Here is an 8,104-nt window from a genome sequence, read left to right on the forward strand (position 1 = left end):
AATCAAGAAGAAGAAATCAACTTTGAAGAAACATTTGCCCCGGTTGCAAGGTTAGAAGCTATTCGTCTTTTACTTGCTTATGCATGTTCTTTAAATTTTCAGCTTTATCAAATGGACGTCAAGAGCGCATTCTTGAATGGCTACATCCATGAAGAAGTCTATGTCAAACAACCCCCGGGATTTGAAGACTTCAAGAATCCTACACATGTCTTTAAGTTGAGAAAGGCTCTTTATGGCTTAAAGCAAGCACCAAGAGCATGGTATGATAGACTTAGCAATTTTTTGTGTGAAAAGGGTTTCGAAAAGGGTAAGGTTGATAAAAATTTGTTCATTAAGAAAATCAAGAGTAACACTTTATTGGTTCAAGTCTATGTTGATGATATCATTTTTGGATCGACTAACAAAGAAATGTGTGAGGAATTTTCATTGATGATGCAAGGAGAATTCGAGATGTCTATGATGGGAAAGATGAACTACTTTCTTGGACTACAAATTAAGCAACTCAAAGATGAAATCTTTATCAATCAATCCAAATATTGTAAAGAATTAATGAAGAAGTTTGATATGGATAATTGTAAAGCAATGAATACTCCAATGGGCTCCGGTACATACGTTGATCAAGATGAATCCGGTACTCCAATTGATATTACCAAGTATCGAGGTATGATTGGTTCTTTATTGTATTTGACAGCAAGCCGTCCTGACATAACGTTTAGTGTTTGTCTTTGTGCTCGCTTTCAAGCAAATCCAAAGGAATCACATCTTATGGCGGTTAAAAGGATCATGAAGTATCTCAAAGGAACAACCAATGTTGGCTTATGGTATCCAAAATGTAGTATGTGCAATTTAATTGGTTATTCTGACGCGGATTATGAAGGATGTAAAACTGATCGTAAAAGCACAAGTGGTACTTGTCACATTCTTGGAAATGCATTAGTATCATGGGCTTGTAAAAAGCAAGCATGTGTTGCCCTTAGTACGACCGAAGCAGAATACATAGCAGCAGGTAGTTGTTGTGCACAAATTCTTTGGCTTAAGCAATAACTTCGTGACTACGGACTTGATCTCGGATGCATTCCTCTTCGATGCGAGAATACAAGTGCTATAAATATTACAAAGAATCCGATCATGCATTCAAGAACCAAACACATAGACATTCGACATCATTTTCTTCGCGATCATGTGCTTAAAGGAGATGTTGAAGTCACTTTTGTAGATACTCATAATTAACTTGCAGATATCTTCACCAAGCCTCTCCCAAAAGAATCGTTTTACAAAATTCGACGAGAGCTTGGAATTTTAGATGAAGGTGATGTTTAAATGTGTTCTTCATTATCATAAATCAAAGGTACACATTTCTAACATTTATGTGTGTTATGTTTATGTTATTTCAAATTGTGATTATGTTTATATTTCATATATATTCTTTCTTTTTCCCCATCCTTTTTGATAATAACAAAGGGGGAGAAGAAATATGCATGTGTTTTGTTGTTGTTTTGTTTTAAAAGAGAAATGCAGGCCATAGTTATAAAGCTATCAAATGAACTCATCACCATAAATCAAAGAAATCATGGATTTAGGGGGAGTCACTAACATAGGGGGAGCCTTGCATTATTCAACATATTTTCAAAGCACAAAACAACTTTTTCAAAAACATTTCAAGACTTGGTTGTCATCATCAAAAAGGGGGAGAATGTAATTGCAAGCTTCTCAAGCATAATTGGTTTTGATGAAGACAATATGGACATCAAGCTTTCATAAAGGATGTGCAAAAAGAATTTCAAGTATTAAGCAAAAATACATCATTTCAAAGTCTTGAAGAAATTGTGAAGATTCAAGAATCGAACTAAAACGTCAAAGGTATAAACAATACTCACTTTGACATATAATTGTTAACAAATATATTTCCATGCATATCATAATCATCTACAAGTCTCATATTTTAAAGAATTCATTTAAAACCTTTTTCATATGTAAAATTCAAAATAAAGGTTTTAGGAACCGGGTTGTCCCTATGGGGGAACCGGTTCCCAACATTCTCAGTTTCATCACCTCTATGTTTTACTACTAGGAACCGGGTTGTCCCTAGGTGGGAACCGGTTCCTCAGTTCAACTTTCAAATATTTCTGCTGTAATGTTCAGCAGGAACCGGGTTGTCTCAGGCAGGAACCGGTTCCTACTGAACCAGTGTGTTTTTCCATTGCAAGATTTCATTCAAACGAATTTGTTTTCTTACCACCTAATCATTGCATTGTTTTATGGAAAAATAACCATACAAAGAGGTGTTTAACATATTATATATTCTACATCTTTCATAATCATTAAACACCTTCTTCATTAACAATTCATACTCATAAATTTCAATATTTCCAAGTGTTCATCAAATACTTATTTTCAAGTGAAACTTTCTATACACATTTTCATTAAAAATTCATTCAAAGTTTTCATGCATACATTGTGATCACTTATATTCATTTTGAGAATTGTTTATTTGAAGAAGAAGATCAATCCAAGATTGATATTGCTCTACAAGCTTCTACTCAAATCATACTTAGAAATTATATCTTATTTTTCAGGATTGTTGAAAATAAGATTGTATTGTTTCCTTACTATCCAGGATTGTTGGAAGTAAGTGTTGTGTTTGAAGAGGATTGCTCTTCATTCACATTAGTGTTGTTTGATCTTAAAGGTGTTAAGAATCTTTGATCACCCTATAAGTTAGATAGTAAAGCATAGGCTTGTACAATAATTCTAACTATAGTGAGATCTCTTTCGTGTTTAAAAGGGGATTGGAGTACTCTCGGATTGTGAGGGGAACCAGTATATATCGTTGTGTTCTTTATCTTTCTGCTTTTACCGCTTTCATCACCATTACCAAGAAAAAGATAAAAACCATCAAAATCCTTCAAACACTTAACCAAAAAGTTAGTAAAGATATTCTCATAAAACCGATTAATTTTTGAAAACCTAATTCACCTCCCCTCTTAGGCATATCTGATACTTACAATATATATATATATATATATATAAGAAAAGTTATAAAAAGAGATGGGGATTAGGCCAAAATCCTCTCAACAATAAAAGAATCGGAAGAAAAGCAATCATAGTCTATTCTTCATAAAATCTGCCTCAAAATAGACTTCATAAAATCTGCCTCAAAAAAAGGGAATAGAGTTAAAACTAATCAAGTATTTAATAATAAGACATAAGTTAGCAAGGGAATCTGCACAGTTATTCTCTTCTCTAAATATATGAAAGACTATAAACGACATCTTCGAAATTATATTAACACAATTAAACTATCTATTGCGAATTTGTCAAGGTACTAAAATAGTCGTCTTGAACGCGTGAACCACCGCCATCGAATCAAACTCTAACAAAAAATTATGCCAACCCTTTTCATTAAAGAGTTCAAAAAATAGCAAACACACCCCAAAGTTACCATCATAATAATAGTATACTCAAGATATGTGTATAACTATATTTTATCTAGATATAAGTCAACAAATAGTACGAATTAAAAAATAACTATTTGTCAAAAATATTTCTCCCAGGTGTCACGTATCATGTTATTATAATTATGATTTAATAACAACTATTTTAAAAAGATCTTGCACCTTTACACTATGGAGTGCACATCTGAAAATTCAAAAAAGTTTTTGGATGAATTTGAAGATATATTTTTAAATGTATTAAATAAATTATTTTGATAAGATTTAGTTCGTAGATGCATTTCCAAATATACCCAAAAATAAATTTAGAAATACATTTTCAAAGATACTTTTTTGTTATATTTGATCTTCATGAAATCATGTGCAAGTATAGACAATAAATGTTCATCAAGACCAAATATCAAATTTAATATTAGGTCCAAAGTGACCCAATATTTATATAAATAGGGTGTGTCTCAACCTTTATTTGCTGCACAACATACTAAAACTAGAGAATGAGCTCATATCCCCCTCATGCATTTGTGTATTTCAATGACGAGAGACCACCACTTCCGTTTAGGGTCATTGAGGAAACATCCCTCACAGATCTGATATCCAAACTGAATACTCTATTACGCTTTCCAAAAAGTCACAAAGTTGTCAAGCTCGAGTATCGATCACCCTCGTTTGACAGCGAAGGGAAGGTCCATTTCACCAACCTTGAACTAAAGATGGATGAGGATTTAAAGGTTATATGGAGTATTTTTCTCCATTATGAATCAAAGGGTCTGAATGAAGTGGATGCGAAGATTCAAAAATTAGTCGAGGATATAATCATTATGTTGCAATGACCCGATGAAATAGTTGAATTTATTTTCCTGACTATCTATCTAATGAATGTTTTTATTTAATGCCATGTTGATGTTGGTGTTGGTTTTTATTTTTATTTTCATTAATGTTGTCATGTTTCTGATTTATAGAACCAAGTTATGTTCGAAGATACATCTCCGAACACACCTTTAAACAAACTACGAATATGTATCTCCGAATTTTATTATGAAAAACATGGTATTTATGCGTCCGAAGATGTATCTCCGAAAACAAAAGACATCTTAGACATTTCGCACATGACCTGGAATAATGTATAAGGGTGCAATGAAAAATTTTCATTAAGTTTATATTGTAAGCCACGTGATTTTAGTGACGAACATAAATTTTTAATAAAACCGGGCCTCACAAATAATTAGTAAGCGAATTAGTAAACATATAAAAATATTGAGATAAACATGATGGACGAAATGTGAACTCATTAAAACAATCCAATTGTTAATTGCTCATGAATATTCGACTGTAAAAGTGTTAGTTCGAACATGTGACATTTCACTTATTTATTTTTAACGAGTGAAATTTCGACAATTAAATTATAAAAAAGTGAAGACTTATAATTGAAACTCAAACTTTGTCACTAAATAGAGAGAACTTGTGACAAAAATATGCCTCTATTACTAATATAAGAAGATAATCCTTGAAATAATACCATATTTTGGATTATTTGTCTACATGGATCAACACTTTAAGGGAAGGTCCTCAAACTATTTATAGACTATTTATCGATATATGTTCCTGGTTGGCCGAAGGCCCAACCAGATGCAAGTCCAATCAGAATAATTCAATGTATAAAGTCAACACATGTGAGATTTAAGATATACTTTGCATGTCTATATTTTTTATTATACCTATCTTGGACTCTAAACCAACTTGGGCATTGGAGTGTTAACCTTGTCAGTCCACCCTGCACCACCGCATCGAAGATTATCACCACCTATCCAGGGTCATTTGTCATCGATTAGCACTAATGCTGGTTCCAGAATGGAACAGTGATGCCGTTTGTGAGAATTGACTCCTAATTCCTGCGGAATTCCACATATAGATCATCATTAATCCAAAATCATATATCTATTGGAATCACCGAGATATGAATACAATCACTCCATACGTCGCACCAAAGAACTTCGTTAAATCTTCTAGTCCCGTTCGGCCTCAATTAATCCACGTCAGTAAGATCCGCAACGCTGCAAAATCCAGTGTTGATCCGCCATTGGAGCATCTTTTTCAAATAGTGATTGATACTAGACCACAAAAGAAGGGTTGAGTGACGTTAAGATGTCTAGATCGCGAAAATGTAAATGGAGCGTCGAGCTCAAAATTGCCTTTAGTTTTTTTTTTATCACCATTGCGGAAGGAACTTACGCAAGATCCCTCAAAAGGGCGGATTTCACATAAAAAAATTCTGCCCTAACACGATTGAGCAATTAAATCTCCACCAATCAGCTTTAAATGCATACTATGGTAGAGATCCAATTTCCTTCAACGATTTGGCAACTCGCCCATACGGAGCAAAAAATATAACTTTGTTGATAAGAAAGGGGCAGCCAGGAGAAAGGCGGCATTAGCCTTTTGATAAATTTAGGTAGAAGCATTGATAAAGACATCCTTAATAAGTACTTCTTGGCAAAGGTAATTGTCGTTACGTTTCTCTCGCAGCGCAAAAAACATTTGAGCGTAAGGAACGCTCCAAATACAACAGAGTCGCCAGCAAACTTTATTTGTTCCAAAAGGAAAGGGAAAATATCGATAAAACCCACTGAAGAAAATAAACATAATTGCGACAACCAAGAGTGGGTTCAGGAGTCGGTTATGCAATGGGAATGCATAAGCACCCTCACATCCATTGTACTCAACAAGATTCATTTAGTTAGTTTTGCGAATGAGTGTTAGCGTGAATGTTAGTTTGTGATCTTCTAATTATTATGCGAGGAGAAAGAAAGGGAAAATATTTTTTAGGTTTTTTATTATTGTGCTCGCAAAAATTTCAAAGTCATGTGCCTACATATTTCTAGGCGCAGTGGGAAAATCAAGGCTTCATACCTCATGGTAGAACCACAAATTTGTTTGTTGATTTTAATGAGTGATGCTTGAATCACATTGAATAGTTAAACATTACTTATTGCTCACTCTTGTAGATTGAAGCGTTAATTTAGTTCGCGTCGAAATGGATTAAGCTTACTCGTTTCTAAAATGGTTTTCAGAGTCGCGCTAGGGCGAAAAAAGAATTTGATGAGTTGTGTTGTTATTATGTAGATGAAAAATATTCGAATAGTGAGTCATATGTCAATGTCCAAATATTCGAGGAAGAAAGAGGCTCACGCCTAATTAATCCATCTCTCACCCAAATTTTATTGAAAAAATGTGAGGTGAGTAGAGTCATGAATCATTAGCGAAAGACAAGTATTCGAGAAGTGAGCCTACGATAATATCCCAATACTCGAAGAAGGAAGAGGCCTACGCCCAACCACTCCCTTTTTAATCTGCGAAAAAATGAACTATACTCGTTATAATTAATGTGTTTTGATTTAGAAGATAAGTACTCTAATAGTGAGCCATACGACAATGTCCAAGTACTTGGGAAAGAAAGAGGCATACGCATAATTACTCTCTTTTTCCTTCTAATTTATTGTGAAAAGCTTTTGCAAAGGAACAACTTGACGTTGGATCAAGTGTTCAAGGAATTTATAAAAGCATTTGAATTAGTTGGGAGATTTGAGCAGCCAGTGTCGATATACCACTAGTCTACCAAATATCTACCATCAGATTCAGAAGTCATCAGTATCACATGTTCATCATCTAAATCTCCTCTGACTATGTTTGCTTCTTCCGACTTCCTTTCCATGTTTGATCAACAGTTATTCGCAAAATGACCAAACCTATTACAGTTGTAACACTGAACCTTTCTCTTGTCAAGCTTCTCCTTTCCCTTTTGATCTTTCTTCTCATCAGAGTTGGAGGCTTCTCAGTTTTGAGAACCACCATGTCTCTTGTTGGCTTCTGACCAAGACTACTTCGATTCTTCTTATCAAAGGACGCCTTCAGAGCCTGCTTTACCTCTCTTTGGAAGTTTCTCCCAGTCAAACGCAAATCTTGTGCCTTTAACTACTCTATAACATTTCAATTCTGATGGTGCTCAGGTTCTTAGAATGTTCAATTGTTACAAAAATGTAATCAAACTGAGGTGTAAGGGATCTGACTACGTTTTCAATAATAACTATTCAGAAAGCATTTCTCCATAAGCCTTCATCTCATTGGTGACTACAATCACTCTGGCGATGTAATATGATACTTTCTCATTGTTCTTCATGTTGAGATTCTCATACTGCTTATGTAGACTTTGAAGCTTCACCTTCTTCAATGATACGTCACCGCCATAACACTATATCAGTGTGTCCCACACAGCCTTCATCGTCGTTGAATAAGTGATATTCTCAAACACAATTGTATCCACACACTAATGGATATAGAACGACGCCTTCAGATCCTTCTTCCTCGGTTCTCTTTGCATATTTATTGCGCTTCCATTGCATTCACTACACTGTCATTGACGAGATCACGAACATCTTGAGCTCCGAACAATACCCACATCTTAATCATGCACCGGTTGCAGTTCATTCCATCAAATACTGGATGCTTTGTGTTCAAGCTAACGTTTTCATTGTTCATCTTTGTTCTTGTGCAAATTCACTCAGATCCTCACCAACATTCGTGTTTCCCAATCCTGCATAATCAAGAAATGTGATTTTGCTTCAATTTTGTTAGTAAATTCAATGAGAATTCATGAA

This window comes from Vicia villosa, unplaced genomic scaffold (assembly GCF_029867415.1).
Source record: "Vicia villosa cultivar HV-30 ecotype Madison, WI unplaced genomic scaffold, Vvil1.0 ctg.000474F_1_1, whole genome shotgun sequence".
Taxonomy (NCBI): Eukaryota; Viridiplantae; Streptophyta; class Magnoliopsida; order Fabales; family Fabaceae; genus Vicia; species Vicia villosa.